Below are 20,673 nucleotides of genomic sequence, written 5' to 3'. Positions count from 1 at the left end.
GAGATATATGTATTTAGAGTAAAAAAGTTTGTATACATTTATTAATTTGAATACTTTAATACATAAATTGTTAATGCTTAATCTATTATTACTGCCCTGTTACAATTACATACTTTAAAATGGTCTTTGTACTTTAAAGTATCGTTTTTGTCTTATATAGATATCAGTGTATTATTATACTGTTTTCAATATTGATTTGATTATTGCATTTATAAAACGTTCACCACAGTTCTGTCATAGAGTATTCTCTGTGAATATTACTGTTATGGTTATTTTAACAGAAATGAAATAGTGGTTTTAGAAAGTGGAAATGAAATGTCATGTGAAATGATATTCTGCATCTGTTTGGGACTGCTTTCAGAAGCAAGTACCAGATATCTGACTTACAGTGCATTAGCCAAATATGAATTTACTTTTTCCCACATACCAAGTTCAAAGTTGGCAGCACCTAGATAAGAAAAAGAAAAATTCTTCAGCAATCCACAGACTTCTGACTATGTCACATGGGATGGAACTGTCACGTGGCCCCCTATATGCAAAAGAGGCTAAAATGGACATCCTTTTAGCAGGCCATTTGGCATCCTAAACAAAAATCAAGGTCCTATTTTAAAAAAAAAAGGGCAGAGAGGATATTGGGTAGGCAACAGATATTATCTTTCATGTCTGCTTTGTTCCTTTAGATGTCTTTTTTCATTTGTGTGATCTTTATTACTGCTTTATTTTTCTCTTATGTTATTTTCATTGTTTGACTACCTTACCAGGACTTTATTATTGTTACTATTATTAATAACTATTAATTTTAGTCTTTATGTTATTTGGCATATAGTCCAAGTTATGGAAAATCTCTGTTAAAATCAAAACTTTTCTTGTAAAGAAAATCCATACTGTCCAAAGTATTTTCAGGGTAGACAGAAATAAAGGATCCTTTTGGAATCAGTGCATTCAAACCAAAGAACCTTGCCCATTAAGTTCAGGAATTTATATGTTTATCATACTCATAGATGGTCAAAAACCCAAAAATACGCAAATTTCTTTGAACGTTAGTTTTCTTCGCAATCTGCAACTCAAACTAGGCAAAATGTATACAGAGGTATACAAAATGTTCAGATGCATTTCTCATAATTCCTATTAATGGGAATATTTTCTAGAACTCATACTAGAGCTGATTACCAATTGTACCTGATAATTAAGTAGAAGCATTTCACATATTTTTTCAAGTACAATAATGTCTTAATGACATAATTTTGCTGCTGAATTTTATCCACAAATATAATTTTTAAGGCAATATAAAGGAAATTACAGCTCAAAACATTAAGGTATCATGGTCACAAACCTTCTGAAGCCTGTCAATTGACCCAAAGTGCCAAGTACAGAACTAGTGCTTTATAGATATTAGTTCAGCTAAGCCTCAGGTTAAAAACTGGCTGATATCATGGTTCCTCATCTGGAGATGAGGAAATCAAGGCTTAGACTAGTTAAGAATATTTCTCAAAGTGAAATCATTAACGCGGGGTTATAGCAAGAACTTAGACCTCGACACGCCTTAATTTCAAAGCCATTGTGCTTAACCTCTTGCCAGTTTGCCTCTCCTATGACCAGACAGTCCAGTTATCTTGAAAAGAACAACAATGTTCCCTCCCTGGCTGCTTGAAGGTCAGCCGCCATCATGAATGACACAGTAACCATCCGGACCAGGAAGTTCATGACCAACAGACTATCCAATGGAAATAAATGGTCATCGACGTCCTTCACCCTGGAAAGGCAACAGTACCTAAGACAGAAATTTGGGAAAAACTAGCCAAAATGTACAAGACCACACCAGATGTCATCTTTGTATTTGGATTCAGAACCCATTCAGGTGGAGGCAAGACAACTGGCTTTGGCATGATTTATGATTCCTTGGATTATGCAAAGAAAAATAAACCCAAACATAGACTTGCAAGACATGGCCTGTATGAGAAGAAAAAGACCTCAAGAAAACAGTGAAAGGAACCCAAGAACAGAATGAAGAAAGTTAGGGAGACTGCAAAGGCCAGTGTTGGTGCTGGCAAAAAGTGAGGTGGAGATTGGACTACAGAAGGGATGAAAATTCGTCAGTGACTTTATCTGTGGTGACTGAGCAGATTTTTCATGAGAGGACTAATAAACTAAGAACTTGAAAAAAAAAAGAACAATAGTCAGCAGGTTCAAGCAGGACTAAGAGTCTAAAAAGAGGAAGAAAGGATCATTTTTCAAGGTTTGTGGACTTTCCAACCACACAAATTGTGGTTGGAATACAGTTTCCATGATCATTCCCTATATGAACAAAACTAAGCAGTATAAGACAATGGACGTGTGTGTGTGTGTGTGTGTGTGTGTGTGTGTGTGTGTCAAAATTTGATAGTTGCCATTTTAATAATTAACTACATAATCAAATCAAACTTTATTAGTAAAAAACAAAGGAAATATTGTTTGAATCAATAGTGATTATATAAAAGAAACTCATAATTGAACATTTTTTAGGGAAAAAAGAAAAAGGGAGCAGTCGATGATTTATAAAGAAGGTTTAAAAAACTAAATTTTAAATTGGGTACTGGTAGTCAAAACTACTTGAAGAGTTAGTGTCTGATAAGTGAGTCTCCCACCTAGACTATAAAGTCCCTGGAGATAAAAGTTAATTAAAATTTAATTTTACAAAGACCAAACTGGTTCTGCAGACATAGATTAATTAGATCTCTAAATCTTCCAAACCACTTATTGGAAAAAACAAAAACACAGGTCTAATGGAGCCTTTCACATTTAGAGGCGAAAAAAGGAACTTGTTGAGAGAATTCTAAAATTATCCCTGAAACTGAAGACGCATCTATTTTCACTAAGAGAAGAGTTAACCATCCTGAATGCTCTACAGCAACTATGAAAGTTCTGGATGAGGTAATACATGTGTTTTGAAAGGAGAAGATATCGCCTATCTGAAGAAACTATGAATGAATGTTTACTGGAACTCTTTTGTTGCCATTCCTTTCTATTAATCTCACATATATAAAAATAATATCCATATTTTTAGTTGACAGTTACACTTTTTGAATCTTTTCTCCTCATTTAAAAATGACTACAGAAAATATCAGGCAGGATTGCTGTGGGGATTAGCTGTGATATATATATATATATATATATATATATATATATATATATATATATATATATATATATATATATATTCCAGAACCTGGGCATAGATTAGATTACCAGTTATTGTTGTTATTGTTGTTATAAGTAACATAAAGGAAATTATTTGAAAAGAAGAAATCAGATCCCAGGTGAAATTCATATGTAATGATTAGATTATCTGTGAATATTATTGTTGTTTTGTTAACAGAAAAGAATTAGAATCTTTAAAAAGAAGAAATCATATCACATGTGAAATACACATATATTAGCAGTTGGAGGAGAGAGAAGGTGAGTGGGCAGGTTGCAAAAGATACGACAAGCATAAAAGGAAGACAGAGAAGATAGTTTATGGAAAAGACAAGAATTAGGAAGCAAAAGGAAGCTGTGTAGAGGATAAGAGGTAAGCACTAGAAGGTTTGAGAGTCATACATTATGATTGAGATGAGATTTTAAGGTGTACCAATGGAAATACAGTAATAGGAAGAGGTATGGACATACGATAAAGAAAAAGGAGTCAGACATCTTAATATGATCAGGATATGTTTCCTGAGTTAGTTTTATGGTTGCAAATTGTTCTTGTTACTTGAGTAATCAAATTCAAAATAAACTCAGCTTAAAATACGGTTATTGCTCTCCCAAGGATTTTAAAATACAAGCATAAATTTCTACAAATAATACAGTACATGAAGTCTCTTATGTTCTGAAATTAAAATGCATTATAATGTGAAAGGATAGAGAAAACCATTTTTGTTTTGTTTTTCCACTTATTTTTATATACTATTTAGATCATAAATCAGTACTGATGGTGGGTATTTAAAAACTAAATAAGAATTTCCACTTCTGACTATAATAGTGAAATTGATACTGGCCTTGCCACCCACAATAAACAAATAGAAAACTGGATAAAATATATAAATGTCTTCAAAATATCAGTTAACAAGTAGTACAGGGCTACGATCCCTTTAAGAAAGGAGACAACTAATGTCAGCTCTATAATCATCTGATTATCTCCCTGGAAGCTTTTTCTAGACCACAGGTTGGGGAGGAGGATCCACATACAGCCTGATGATTTCCCTGCTTGCGAAACAGATATGGGAATTTAGGTTGTCTTAGGCAGATGTGCTGAATTCTCTGCTATGCATGAATAAGGTAAATTTTTATGAGGCAAAAAAGAATTGGTCATCTGTAAGCCAAACAATTTCTAGAGTTCACATGGAGCTGACAGATTTCAAGTTCCTACTATCAGTCTAAAGAGACCCCACTGAACACTGAGGTATACAGTGTAGAGCCGGGAAGCATAACATCACATAGTATAGTAGGGCTAAACTAGAACTCGCATAGAGACTACTCAAGACCCACATTACCAATGCTGAAAAACAAGTCTCAAGAGTCTCAAGCTGACTCATAAACAATTTTACCTACCAGATGCAACACCCTCACTGGGGTGGAAAATGTCCAGATACTAATGAACATAACCTGTGATATCAGCATCAAATCAAAATTATTAAACAAGTGAAGAAGCAACAAAATGTGGCTATATCAAGATAAAAGTAAGTAAAAAGAAAGAGATCCAGAAATGATAGAGATGATGAAATTATCAAAGACTTTAAAACAACCATTATTTAAAGGATATTTGGAAGGAGCTCAGGAAAGTGGGATAACCATAGGATTGACAGGCAATCTTGAGATTTGTGGCCATAAAATAAACACGAGAGTCAGTCCACAGATGTAGTTAAGGAATCGGCAAATATTGGATTTAAACAGAATTGAGGCTTTGCCAATTTCTTGTTTACTTAAAGAAAATGAGAAGAAATGCTAATTCAAACTTACAATTCTTTAGGAAACAGAAATGTCTGTCTTAAAATGGATGATTGCAAAATTTTCACAAGCCGCATGAGTAAGCATTTAAAGTTGCAGCTTGTGCAACATAATTGATCCTGGTGGGTTGTTAGGATCCAAAGATGCATGGGCAGTGCTTTAGAAACCATGAAGCGCCATGACAAGTATGATTATGGCATTGCTAATGAGGACTATTTATGATAATGAAGAGGAAGAAGGGTGTGCTGAGTCAGAAGACCAAAATTACTGTGTCCCATTCAAAGTGTCACACTTACATTAACATGAAAACAAAACACTAGAATCTATAAACATTAGTAGCAATAACTGTTTGCCAGTTATCTGACCAAACTGTTCTCTCTAAAGTTCATTTTAGCCAGGCATATAGTCCCTGCATAATTAATTTTGCTTTAGAACCATAAGTATTATTATATTCACCTTACTGATATGAAAGAGGAGGAAACAATGATAGAGTTTCAGTGCAATCACTATCAAAATCCCAATGACATTTTTGCAGAAATAGAAAGATTTATTCTAAAATTCACCTGGAATCTCAAGGGATCCTTTAGAGTCAAAACAATCTTGAAAAAGAAGAGCAAAGTTGGAGGACTCACACTTCCTTATTTCGAAACTTATTACAAAGCTACAGTAATCAAAATATGCAGCACTGGCATACAGACATACAGATAGACCAGTAAAATGGAATAGAGAGCTGAGTAGTAAACTCTCCCGGGTCAAATGATCTTTGACAAGGGTGACAAGACTATTATATGGGGAAAGGATAGTCTTTTCAACAAGTAATGCTGGGAAAACTGGATACCCACATGAAAAAAAAAAATAATGAAGTTGTATCTTTACCCTATGCCATATACAAAAATTAACTCAAAATGTATCAAAGACCTAAAAGTAAGAGCTAAAACCATAAATATTTTAGAAGAAAATATAGGGGGAAAGCTTCATGATATTGGATTTGACAATGATTTCTTTGATATGACACCAAAAGCATAGCAACAGAAACAAAAATAGACAAATGAGACTACATCAAATTTAAAAACTGCTGAGCAAAGAACACTATCAAGAATGTGAAAAGGCAACCCATGAAATGGGAGAATATATTTGCAAACTATTTATTTGATAAGGAGTTAACATCCAGAATATATAAAGAACTCCTACACCTCAACAACAGTAAAAAACAAACCACCTGAATAGACACGTTCTCCAAAGAAGTACAAAATGGCCTACAAACACATGAAAAGATGCTCACCATCACTAATCATTAGGGAAATTTAAATCAAAACCACAATGAGATATCACTTCACACCCATTAGGACAGCTGCTATCAAAAACAGAAAATAAGCGTTGGTGAGGATGTAGAGAAATTGGCATCCTTGTGCACTGTTGGTGGGATTGTAAAATGGTGCAACCACTATGGAAACCAGTATGGGGTTTCCTCAAAAAATTAAAAACAAAACTACCATATGATCCAGCAATCCGGCTTCCAAAATAATTGAAAGCAGGGTCTCAAAGAGATATTTTCATACCTACTTTCAAGTGCAGCGCTATTCACAATAGCTTACCAAAATGTGGGTAAATGACCTAAATGTCCATCGATGGATGAACGGATAGAAAAGAAAATGTGATATATACATGTAGTGAATTATTCCACCTAAAAAAGGAAAGCAAATCCTGTCATATGGTACAAACATGGATGAACATGGATGAACCTTGAGGACACTATGCTAAGTGAAGTAAACCAGTAACAAAAAGACAAATATTTTGTGATCCCACTTACAAGAGGAATTACAGTACACAAATTCATAGAAACAGAAAGTAGAATGGTAGCTACCAGGGGCTGGGGGGAGGGGAAAAAGGGAGTTGCTTTTTAATGTGTATAAAATTTCAGATTTGCAAGATGAAAAAGTTCTGGAGATCTGATCTACAATGTGAATATACTTAACATTATTCAACTGTACACTTAAAAATGATTAAGATGATAAATTTTAGGTTATGAATTTTTTGCAACAATAAAAAAAATCACTTATTCCTATCCTGAACAGTAATGTGTTTACTTACCTCCAGTGCTTCCTTAAAGGTAGTGTGGATGATGGGAAGGAAACTTGAGCCCTGTGCTGAAGACAAGGATACATCTCATTTCACATTCAAACAAGAAACAGAGAAGAAACTTGTGGTCACACTGTATCAACTTATTAACAACGAGTTAGCTTTTGAAAAATGTTTGAAAACTGAATATGGAATTCATTGGAAAGAACTCTGATGGAAGAGCTTATATTATTACCCACTTGTAGGACTCCGGTGAAACAACACTGTTGGTACTTAATAAAGAAATCTCTAAATATAGATGCATGACAGTGGCTATCATAGTCACGGGAATGGTAGATCCTGTCTGTTTTCTCCTGTGGAAATGAGCACGTTCAGTATTTAGGAAGATTTTGACAGAGACTTTCTTCATGAACTTGAGTCAGTCGGATGAAAAAGGCCAGATCATACTGAGAAAGCAACAAAGGAGGTGGTATATCTAAAGAGTCTATGAAGAAGAAACACTAATTTCTACTAGAAGTCAGGGATCCAGCATCAGTGTAGGAGGATAAACCAGATGGGAAAACCACGTGGTGCACTTAGGTATGTGCTAATGATCTCAATTTCAAACTGTCTGCAGAATAGTCCTGTGGTGAATGGAGACAACTGATATTCAGGAGGCCTCATCTGAGGAGACGCATTAATGATTCATGGTGAGATTTCTGTATCAAGTCAGATCATCAGAAAACCACGAAGTCAGCTTGCATAATTTGGGTTCGTTATTTAATAGGCTTATCCCACTTATAAAGCATCAGTAAACATTTAGTGAGCATTTAACTATTCTAAGTATCAGGGACATGACAACAAAAAGATATAGCTATTTTCCTATAGGAGCTTATAGTCCAGTTAAAGAAGCTGACCCATACATCAATCAATTCAATGTAATATTGCAAGTGCCGTGATAAGGTCTGAGTAGAGTGCCAGGAAAGCAGACATTTAGGGAAGAAGTCTTGGAAATGATGCCTGACCTCAGGCACAACGGATGAATATGACACAGCTGGGAATATTAAGATACTTTGGTAATGAATGGCACTGTAGAGAGAATCTTGGAAGGTGGGAAACACATGATAAGTGGAGGAAATGCCAACAGTTCAGTGCAAGGTGAAGACAGAAGAGATTAGAATGTCTACCTGAGCCACGGTGGACTCATCAGCCACACTAATGCCAGGCCTTTTGTTCCATCTAGGGTTGGTATAAGACATGGCTTTTCCTTCTGCTTTGAAGACACCTCCTGCAGCTCTCCCACAGCCTCTCTTTCTCACCCTTCAGTTCTCAGCTCAAGAGGTTCCTCCCCACAGCGGTCCTGACAACATTCAGCTAAAGCAGGGTCCTGCTCCCTCATTTTCTTCTATGAAATCTCCCTGACATATTTTAGCAGCTAGTCCTTTTCTTTGGCAGGCTCTCAAAGAACTGTGTATATGCCACTCTAAAAGATTTAAAGTACAGTATTAAAATGAGAGTATCTGTTTATTTTCTTTTATCTCCTAGATTGTGAACTCTTAAAGCAGGGTTGGCAACGTAGGCCCACCATCCAAATTCAGCCCAAAGCTTGTACTTCTATAGTCAACAAGTTAGGAATGGTTTTTATATTTTTAAATGGTTAGGAAAAAACTCAAAAGAAGGATATTTCATGACATCTGTAAATTATATAGAATTCAAATTTCCATATCCATAAAGTTTTATTGGAACACAACCATGCTTGTTCATTGTGGTTGCTTTTGCAGTAGAGTTGAGTAGTTGTGACCATGATATCCTGCAAAGTCTGAAATATTTACTCCTTGGAACTTCATAGAAAAAGTTTGCCAACTTCCCTTTTAGAGGGCAAAGATTATATTTTATTCTTTTTAAATCCCCATTGCTTAATGCATAGTAGTGAATATTTGTTTAATATTTGTACATTTCCCAGAAATGTTAGAAAAGAAAACCTTTTTTTAAAAAATTCTCTATATACCCAACAAATCTGAAAACATTTTTCCATAAAGCTATATTTGCTCCAATGTTCGTTGCAGCTTTATTTACAGTGGCCAAGACATGGAAACAACTAAAGTGTCCTTCAAAGATGATTGAATAAAGAAGATGTGGTATATATACACAATGGAATACTACTCTGCCATAAGAAACGATGGAATAGTGCTATTTGCAACAATATGGATGGATCTTGAGATTATTATGCTAAGCAAAATAAGTCACACAGAAAAAGTCGAGAACAATATGATTTGACTAATATGTGGGATATAAAAGTGAAAACAACAAAGGAACAGGACAAACAAATAAAGAAACAAAACTAATAGTTTAGTGGTTACCAGAGGGTAAAGGGAGGGGGGCTAGATGACGGTAAATGGGGTCTAATATATGGTGACGGAAGGAGAACTGACCCTGGGTGGTGAACACACAATGTGACATATAGATGATGTATTACAGAATTGTACACTTGAAACCTATGTAATCTTACTAACCATTGTCACCTCAATACATTGTAATTTAAAAAAAGAAAACAGAGAGTTGGTAGCCCTCCCCTAAAAAAATTATCTTTAATGGCAGTAAGCGGGGCTTGAATAATGCCTAGAAATGAGGACAAGATAAGCTTCTGGGGTACTGGAAATATTCTATAACTTGATTTGGATGGCCATTAAGATGTGCTCACTTTGTAAAAATTCAAGAGTTGTACACTTATTAGTGTGCTTTTCTGAATGTATTTATGGTTCAATAAAAAGTCAACCAAAAAAGCAAAACCCTTGAGTGATTAGAATACGAGGTCGGACAATTAAGTTTGTGAACTCATCCTAGAAAAAGTGCGACATACCTTATTGCTGAATATTGTTACATTTACCTTCGAAGTACTCCCTTTGGGAAGCTACCAATGCCAGCACCTAGTCCACCCTTCAAAGCAATTTTGGAACTCTTTTTTTGAAATAGCCATCAGAGCAGTCATTGTAGTACAATTGATGTCCTGAATGTCATCAAAATGTCTTCCTTTCAATATTTCCTTTGTCTTCTCATAAAGAAAGAAGTCATTGGGGGCCAGATCGGGTGAGTAGGGAAGGTGTGCCAATACAGTTATTTGTTTACTGGCTAAAAACTCCCTCATAGACAGAGCCATGTGAGCTGGTATATTGTCGTGATGCAAAAGCCATGAATTGTTGCCGAAAACTTCAGGCCGTCTGTCTTTTACATGCAGCCTTTTCAGTACTTCCAGATAGTAAACTTGGTTAACTGTTTGTCCCGTTGGTACAAATTCATAATGAATAATCCCTCTGATATCAAAAAAAGGTTAGCAACATCATTGCAACAAGTTCACAAACTTAATTGTCAGACATCGTATTTCTAAAATCTCTTACTTCTAAACATTCTGAAATTCTAAGTCAGAATGCACTAAATAAATATTCAGTGATCCATACATGGCCATGGTACCTGCATTATTTGGGCCATAAGTGGGAGTAGCTTATCAGCACAGAGTAAACTAAAATGAAAACCAGAATCAGATATCTGCTAACCTCAGCTCTTTATATGGCATATCTTTCAAATGCCCCTGAACTTTAAGTAGAGACCAGGAAAGAGTCTCCCCTGCTCCAATATTTAACTCTTCCACTATTCCCTATCTCCCTATCGTCATTCCTTGGCTAGTCCCAATCACAATGCCTGTTCCAGTATTACATTTTGGTGTGGACCAAATGTCTCTGTGGATGTTTTGGATAAGACCAAATATCAAGTATCAAATTTCAAGTACCTTTTGGTGTGGACCAAATGTCCTGTGGACATTTTGGAAGGACCAAAAGTCCTGCAAGGTAAAGTACCATCTGGCACCACTAGCCTAATCCCTGTTTTTAGAAAGGGGTAAATAGAAGTCTAGAGAAGTTATGTAGCTTAAGGTCACAAAGCTAGCAAAGTTCAAACCAGCAGGCTAGCTTTTCTTAATCAACGTTCCTAGGATACATGATTTTTTTTTAATACTATAGCATTCTTTTGAAGTTTTCTGAATTTTTGGTATTTGGAGCTAGTGTGACTTAATAAACCAAGTTCAACAAGAAACTCAAGCCCTATGTGGAATTGGATTTAAGTAATTGATTTTTAATTACTAATAGATTCTTTTTATTTCATTCTCTATTAACATGAGCATATGCCTCATGACTCTTAAGGACAACTTAAGAAAATAGTTAAAAACTTAAAGTAAGAAATAAAGCAAATAATGAGGATGGGAAAGATCTCATTTCTTTCCAGCACAGCCATAGTAAATAAATGAGTGAAAAAACAGGGTTAGTGGGAACAACCTGCAACCTAGCTATGGATCCAAGAAGAGAAGTCTATATACCTAAAGTAAAGGGTACACAGAGGAAAGTTAGTCAAATCAGCAAATATTGGACTGGCTAAACCGCACCTTAAGTAAAGATGATTCAGGAAATTTAGGGCCTAGCAAAAGATTCTGATGGACAAGAGAAACAAATATGAAAGTCAGAAGAAAAAAAATAAGATTTGTAATATTGTATACTAATAAAGCAGAAAAACATTTCAGAAAACGACTTCGAGTTCTCAATATCATGAAAAAAGACAAAGTAGAACCTCAGGCAAAAGGTCCTATTATGAGGCACTACGTATCAATATCAAAATTATGGAACATTGAACATTGATGTGCTGAAAAGCTTCACATCTAAATATATATAATAAGATCTATTAGAAATGTGCAGAAATTGAGAAAAAAACCTACAATGTTGCATAGATTTTCATACTTCTCATGTTTGACAGCTCCAGAGGATTTATTTTTTAAAAATTCAGAAAATTTTGGAGAATCTAATTAATGAAGTTGAGTTTAGATAGACAGATAACTTATCATAGGAAATATATCCTTTTCAAGAATTCATAAAACAGAAACTAACCAACTACCAGGACACAAAACTTCAATTATGCCAGAGTAAAATGATAAAGTCCATATTCTCTGTCTGCAATGTAATAAAAGTATAATTTAATGGCAATAGCTGAAAAAGGATCATCATTGTGGAAATGAAAAACATGTCCTAAATAATTGTTTGGTTAAAAGAAAACCAAAGCTACTAGTAAAGAATATTGAAAACATTTTAAAAAATAAGAACTCTTTCTATTAAAATGTATAAGATATGGCAAAACTATATGCAGGCTAACTCATAATCTCTTATATTTAAATTATTTAATAGAGAAAAATAAACAAAAGTAACAAGCACTTTAACAAAATAAAATATAAGATGTTAGAGAAATGAAAATAATAAATGTCAAACCGGAAACTGAAAAAAAAAAGGTAGTTTGATCTGTAAAAGCACAAATTGTTCTTTAGGGATAAAATTTCTTTGAAAGAATATCTCTGAAATCCCTTATTTTGGTTAAGGAGTTAGTGGGAAAGAAATATAAATGTATTGCTAAAGTCACTGAGGCTGTCTTTGGTCCGATATTGTTTCCTGGGTACTCATTGGTAATCTGATTTAGAGTCCAGAAGTGGCCCTAGGTCATAGATCCAAAAGAAGCACACACTCCAGACACCGTATAACCTGGACTCTATTTGCTTTTCCCCTGTTCAGAGTTTTTGTTCCACAAGCACTACACATGATGAACTGGCGACTCTCCCAATATGCTTATAACTGTTTCTTCTTAAACCCAAGCACCAGAGAAATCTACTTATTTATCTGGATCTCCAAGACCAAGCCAGAATCAGTATCCTCACTGATGTTTTCCTACACTTCTAGCTCACTGCTCTGGTAGCCTGCTGCCCTCTCTTGATTCTAGGCAGTACTCTCTCAGGCACTGGGACAGATGGCTGAAAGTCTCTGAATAAAACCTCCAAGTGTTTCAGAAATACCTGTGTAACCAAAACATACTTGGTGGGTCTTCACTTTAAGTAATGCAATAAAATTACAAAGGGTTCTCAGTACTCGTAATTCTCACATATAACTAAAGGAAATCTACCAACTGTAAAAACAGAATATCTATTTTTACCAAGTAGCTTCAGACATACACTTTAATTCACAGCTTTTTAGATTAACTTTGATTTTTCAAGATAAAAACAGTTACGATACAGACATAATGGAATTTCCCAATAGTTCAGTTATTTTTCACATGTCTGAGTCATAATCAGCTTTGAAATCAGATGAAGACTACAGCCCCAGAAAGGGACTATTCAGAGGACATCCACCAGGACACTGAGATGCATTCCCATGATCCATTCTCGAGGAAAGACGTGCCCCAGCTGTGCAGTGTTGTCTGCAGACAGTCTTCAGCTGTCAGCCCCTCCAGGAATGCTTGGCTTGCCCAAGATGATCATGCCCCTTCTGGAGGCCTACATCAACAACTGACTGATCTAGAGGCCTGGCGGTCTTACCCCGACTCAGGCAACTCTAAAGGGTCATTCTAGTTCCAGAGCTTCCCCATGGAGCCTGCTGAGGCTGCAGGAGGGCCTGTGTCACAGCACAACTCCCCATTCTGCCCATTCCTATTTCCTTCTCCTCCCTGCTACAAGTATTGATCCCAGGGGCACTGAATAAATATCCTCAGCCTAAACTTCATCTCAGAGACTCCTTCCTAGGGAACTCAAAATGTGATAACTATGAATGTTACTACATAAAGCAGCATTTTCCCCTTCTCATGGGCATCATTCAAAAGCTACAAGAAAAAGCTTTTATAAGTTTGTAAATCATTTTTGGAGAACTTGGAGACCTGTGTATCTCCCACATTCCATTTTATACCAAACACTGCCAAAATCATATGACATTCATTGGGAATACAAAGCAAGCAGTGGGGATAAGAATTCCTAGAAAGAAATCTCAAGAGCGGGGGCCCAGTAAAAGCAGATCTCAAAAAGCACCAGCAAAAATATACTTCCTGAAAATGGCTATATATCCTGACTTCAAAAAAGTACTATTTCTAGTTTAGATCCTTGGTGCAAGGATTAGATAAATTGAGTTGGGACATCTTTCTTACTAAGAAGAGGTAGAGCTATAAAAAGAATTAAACAGAAAAGTCATATTTGCAGGAAGCAGCATGACTATGTAACAGAAGAAGAAAAAAGCCTTTGCTCTATAAAAACTAGCTGGCCTGAAACCTTACCTTGTCCTCTTCCTCCAAAAGGCACTCCTTACAAATGACCAGACCAAAAGAAATCTAATTCATTTGACAATGTGTAATATTTTAAAAGGAAAGAATTGATCTTTTTAATACTTTTTTTTTTAAGTCGCTTCTTTCCCCTTCCATTCTTTAAGATTTATGAATTACATTCACTTCCTTTCCCTTGAGGCAGCTACGGCCAGTGAAACCTTTTGGGTCCCAGGAGACTTTTTGGGGCTGTTGAAGTGAGCAGAGCATAGAAGGCAACCAGCTGGGTTTGTAGTTTGGTAACATACAGGAGGAATGAGCAAATAAGTAAATCAATTTAGAACAATTAGAACCAGATTTCTCACTATTAGAAAAAGGAGTTCCAAATGTGGAAAAGCCAAAGGCCAGAATCAACCCTGTAGTACTGAACTGTAATTGGAGTTCTCACTGTGAATGCATGGTATTTAATATATAAAGATTGATATAGAAATAGATATAAATGTTTCTGTGTTTGTGTGAATGGATGGATTGATGGATGAATGGGTAGACGGATAGATAAATAGACAGACATATTTCCTCTTCCTGGTGGGAAAGCCTAAAAGCAATTGCATCCCAGGAGCAGTGAATAGACCTAATAAGAAAGAGCTGAAATGAAAATGATGGGGAAATGTTAAAAGACATAGGATCCAACTTTGGGGGAGGGATATCCCATTTGCCAATATATAAGAAACTGAGCATGAAAATAAATAATTATAGCAATGAATTATCAACCCACTAAGTAAATAGCATTCTATAAGTGTGTGTGTGTGTGTGTGTGTGTGTGTGTGTGTGTATACATAAATAAAAGAGGGAAGAGAAAGCTATTACTTCCATCAGAATGCAAATAAAATGTAGAAAGAATGATGATTAGAAAATCATAATTTGGCAATCTTCATAGTAAGAATATATTAAGGAAAGAATCTTTAGTGGTTGTTGAAATGAGTGGATAAACAATTACTGAGGAACAGAATATTTATATAATCTCAAAATATCTCCCTTCAATATATTTACTAATTACAAAGAGAAAAGTAGAAACTTTACAATGGAGAAACTTGGCAGATAACACTTTAAACAAGTGATAAAAGTTATTATCCCTGGTAAAGGGACAAATCAACATAATTTACTTACTAATATGGTACAATGAGAAGAAACACACCATCACTTCTGTAATATCCCTGCCCCACTGCCCCAAATGTACAAGCTGAATCTAATCATAAGAAAACATCAGACAAATTCAAACATGAAAGGCATTTTACAGATTAACTAGCCTACAGTCTTCAAATAATAACAAGTCATGAAAGAAAAAGAAAGACTGAGGATGGGTTCCAGGTTGCAGAATAACACACATGACAACTAAATGCAACATGTAATCCTTCAACGAATCCTGGACTAGATTTTTAAAAATCTATGTATGTATGTATCTGTTATAAAAAATATCATTGGGACAATTGGCAAAATTTGAATATGCTCTAGAGAATGGTATTATACCAACTAATTTTCTGATTTGGTGGCTGTATTGTGGTTACGTAGTAAATTGTCTTTATATTTTAAGAAATATATATTGATGTAGTTATGTGAAAGGGGGTATCATGTCTGCAACTTATTCTCAGTTGATTCAGAAAAAATAGTAAATCAGTAGGTAGATAGGTAAAGAAGGAAGTAAAAAGGAAGGATGAAGGGAGGGAGGGAGATACAGAGGGAAGACGAGAAACATACTGCTAACCCATGTAAGTAATGTGTCATCTTCACCATATCCCAAACACTATACTCAACATTTAATTACATGACATCTATGCAGTTTACTGTATTTGCAAAACAAAAACATGCCCTTTACATAGATGTTTTAAATGTTTATCTGTGAGTAGAGGTCCCTTACTATTATGAATGTTAAAGATAATAATAATAAATGTAAGTCTGATACAAATATAGTCATTGAGCACTACTGAATCATTAATGATAGTTAGCAGAGTAAAATTAAGATCAAATTCTTGAAATCATAACATAGGGTTTATTAACAGGCAATAACTATCAGTGGCTACCTAAAAGTTCTGTCACTTACTAGCCTTGGGCAAGTCACTTGATTTCTCTAGGCTTTACAGTCCTCATCTGTAAAATCAGAATACTAGTATTTTCCTGATGGAGTTGTGATGAGGATTAAATAAGTTAACACGTGTAAATACTTATAATAGTGGCTTGCATACAGTACAGGTTTTGAACTATTATCATTATTATTAATGATGATGATGATAAAAGTCATGCAGAGGAAATGGAGCTATGTGATTACTTCTCCTGCCCTCCAATAAATGACTGTGCCTCCAAGTTAAATATAAAACCAAGGGACTAACTTAGAAAATGAATAGTCAACTAAAATACTCTTGTTGGTTTTTGCTTTTGCAATGGAATATTTAAAAGTAAAAGCCAACAAGAGTATTATAAATGACATTCAGGAGTGTTAGCTCTCTTAATTAGATAGATTGATTGATTGATTTATTGATTGATCGATTGATTGACTGATTTTGTTTGTTTGTTTGGCTTAAAACAACAGAAATGTATTGTCTCACAGTTCTGGAGGTTGGAGGTCTGGAATCAAGGTGCCAGCATGGCTGAGCTCCCTCTGAAGGCTCTAGGAAATGAATCTTTTTCACCTCTTCCAGCTTCTGGTGGTGACCAGCCATTGTTGGTCTGTGGCTGTATCATTCCAGTCTCCTCTTCCGTGGTCACATGGCCTTCTTCCCTTGATACTCTTATTTTAAAAGTAAATATATATTGCAAAACTATCAGAGTCATAAATGGACAAAAAATTACCTCTCATAATTCAAGCATTACCCAGATAGAGTTAAGAAGAAAACAAATCTGATTATAATGTAAAATCATGCTTCATGTCAAATTGTAAGATTTTGGAAATGCATCTATCCTAGAGTACTCCATTACCTTGCCTTGGGTAGGACTAAACCTTACTACTACAGAGAGACAATATACACAACCTCTTTTAAACTGCAGGCATTTTGTATCTGCACATAGTTCTCCCCTACCCCAGGACATAATCAATAACCTTATAAATTAAGTCAGGAGTCTCAGTCTTAAACATTCTGACCCAAGTTTCAAGTGTTTTAATGTGTAGTTTCAAGATAAAATTTGAACATCTCTATAGAATAAAACTCTTATTTAGAATTGAAATACTAATTCAAATATAAATATATACGGAATCAACAACCGATTTTTAGAAGAGATAGTCAGCTGTTCTACTTTCTCACACAAAACATTGGTTTTATTTATATAAGAGCTACCATATTTATTGGTGGGCATAAATAATGCCTACACAAATCTCTCAAAAATTATAATGTCTGCCTTTCATGAAGCCTACATTCTGGCTTTAAATACAGAAGGAAGTTCAAGCTGTGAAAGTCAAAAGAATGCATGACATTGTTCCACTACCAGGGCCTACAGAAGAGCGTATTATTGGACGCACTGAAGAGCTCTTAAAGAATCAAAAATCAATCCGTTTGCAACTCATGTTGGCTGCAGGCTTTTTTGGAAGGAATAAATGCACTTGAAAAATCTTATTTTACTTGTAAGTAAATACCAAATTAAAAATCCCCTGGGAGTTTTAGGAACCACAAATGACACATAAGATGTACCTACAATGATGAAATTCTTTGCAATTACACTGTGGGTGAAGTGTTTTATTTTTTACTCACATACATAATACTCACAATCAAGCTTTATCCTTTCAGTTGTTTCTTTTTCTGCTTCTCTCCTCAGAGACTGAAAGCATCCCATAGGTTTTGTTGTCAAAAGTCTTTCTTTAAGACTTGCTTCCTTCTCCACATCTCTTTAATCCCAATTTTCTAAATCAAGACTTCTGGAATCGACGATGACTTGAATGCTGGGAACCGTTAAACTGGCTTGATATCTCTAACAGTTAACAAAAAATGTTTTTAAATTCTTCAAGGCTGCAAGGTATTTCTTTGTGTAAATTCATGGCATATCATATTTCTTGTTTTCTAAAAATTACAATTTGTGGCAACTCGCATTTCTGGCTTTCAGTTATTCTAGGACAAGGAATAGATTCAAGTTTTGTTTTCAGGAAAGTTACTTGTTCTACCCACACGCATATAAAAGAGATCAAATGTTTTTTGTTCCATTCAGTAGACAAGTGAAGTATTTTTGAGATATTTCATCATACTGTTCCATACTTATTATTCTTTTATCACTGAGGAAGAACAAAATATAAACTGAAATTTTGATTTGTGAGCTAGAGTTCAGTTTAATGTTGCTTTACATTAAAACCCTTCGATTTTACTAGCATTTGGGGGATGTGATAGCATTTGAGGTAGGAAGGAAACTCTAAGACATTCTCTCAACCGATAATGTCATAGATTGCTTTACTCTAGATTTGTTAATGTTATAAGGTTTAACAGTAGCTATTTGTTTAGACTGCCAACATACTTGGTTGTCCCCCCCCCCGCCCCCCAAAGAAAACAATATATCAACCTGGGGAAAGATAAACATGATTTACAGATTTTGGTATTTTACATTAATTCCAAGAAAATAATTTCGAAAGACATCAGAAATGTTTAGTCTCCTAAAGAAATAATTTCATTATAGGATGAAGAAAAGGCAAAAAGGGACCCTATGTAAGTGCTCAGTGGCATCCAAATCCTCCTTATTTGCCCTGCCATCACGTTCACTCATACATTCAACTCCTCTATAAATATTTATTGAATGTGTACTCTGTGCAAAGGCATGCCCAGTACTACCAGAGCACATAAAATAATCTATGACCTAATGAAACTTATACTTTAGTGGGCTCTTCAAGCAGGAATGGTTAATGGAAACAGAACTAAAAGGAATCGACAAGTTCATTTCATACTAGCTCCGCAATTAATTAATTTAACAAAATTTATTTTTAAAAACCTACATTTTGCAAATACCGTAAACTGCATAGATATCATGTGATTAAATGTAGGGTATGGTGAAGATGATACATAACTTAAATGGGTCAGTAGTATGCTTCTCCATAGAAGACCTTAAGGAAATAAACCAAAAGTTTAATTAAATTTTTCATGTAAATACTTTGCAAATATGTTATTTATTAATATTAAAATATTTTCTTAGAAAGATTAAGTAATCTTTCTTAGACGATTAAGTTATTTTCCACAGACTAAAATTATAAAATGATTGAAGAGAATAATAAACTCAATACCTAAGCAATGACAAACTCTGCAGTTAGTGCCAAAACCGCAGAACCTGTGGTAGGCTGAATAGTGGCTCCTCCAAAGAAGGCCATATGCTAATTTCCAGGATCTATGGATATGTTCCTTCACAAGGCAAAGTGGACTTTGCAGGTATGATTAAGTTAAGGATCTGGAGATGGGAAATTAGCCTGGATTACCCAAATGGGCCCAATGTAATCACAAGGGTCCTTATAAGATAAAGAGGGAGACAGGTGAGTCAGAAAAAGACATACGACAACACAAGCAGAGGTCGAAGTGATGAGGGGCTGCAAGCCAAGGTATGTGAGCTACCTCCAGAAGCTAGCAAAGGCCAGGGAATGGGTTTTCCCAAAAGGTTCCAGAAAGAACGTAGTCCTGCCAACACCTGGATTTTAGCCCAATGAGACCTACTTGAGACTGCTGGTCTTCAAACTGGTAAGATAAATTTGCACTGCTTTACATCACTAAGTTTGTGGTAATTTGTTACAGTAGCAATAAGAAAATAATATACCATCTTTTTGAACATTTAGTGTGTGCCCCTGCACATTTTAGATGTGTATATCATTTAATCGTCATAAGAACCCTATAAATACAATAATTAGCCCTGTTTCACAAACTAAGGCAAAACTATTTCAGCAATTTGCTCAAGAGACTGAACTCTTAGTCATCATTAGACTTCCTCATGACCAAGCAAGGTAATATACACACTTGAAGCAGGCTGCCAACGTAGTAGCAATTTTATTGTAAAGTTCTACCCAAGTACCCATAGTTTTCTTAAATCTTATTTTGTAACTTGATGAAGATTCTATAAGTTTACACTATTAAAGATTTGGATGATTGCTTGAATTTCATAATTATATGTAGTTGCTTTTGTTTATTCTTCTTGGCTATATCCAATTTCTAATTTTTCTATTTGTTTCACTTCTGGGAATTGGGTGATACACCTGCCACTGTCTCTCCCCCCTTTCAAAATTGTACCAAGACCACGAACTACCACAATACACAAATGATAAACAACTTAAAATTAAGTGGTTTATTTCATGAAAGCTGCTTGAGAAATGGTAGACTGGTATTGTTTAAAAATAACATAGAAGTGTTGGAGCAATTTAATACAGACATCAATTTTATGTCACAGTAGAAGCTTTAACTGATTTTTTTTATTGGAAATTCAATCTTTGTCTAGGAGTGAAATATAGAAAAATATTCTCTAGTTCCGGCAATTAAGTCTACAAACTCATCTTAGAAAAAGTGCTACGATTAGGAATAGAGACAGTGGGAATGTAATAGC

The 20,673-nt window shown here is 35.1% G+C and overlaps 1 pseudogene; it reads left to right on the top strand.

Moving 5' to 3' along the window:
• Positions 1-1,651: 1,651 nt before the first annotated feature.
• LOC141571894 (small ribosomal subunit protein eS24 pseudogene) lies at positions 1,652-2,075 on the top strand (annotated as a pseudogene).
• The last annotated feature ends 18,598 nt before the right edge of the window (positions 2,076-20,673 follow it).

Source organism: Rhinolophus sinicus, linkage group LG05 (assembly GCF_036562045.2).
Source record: "Rhinolophus sinicus isolate RSC01 linkage group LG05, ASM3656204v1, whole genome shotgun sequence".
NCBI classification, from domain to species: Eukaryota; Metazoa; Chordata; class Mammalia; order Chiroptera; family Rhinolophidae; genus Rhinolophus; species Rhinolophus sinicus.
This window is presented reverse-complemented; position numbering and strand designations above follow the sequence as displayed.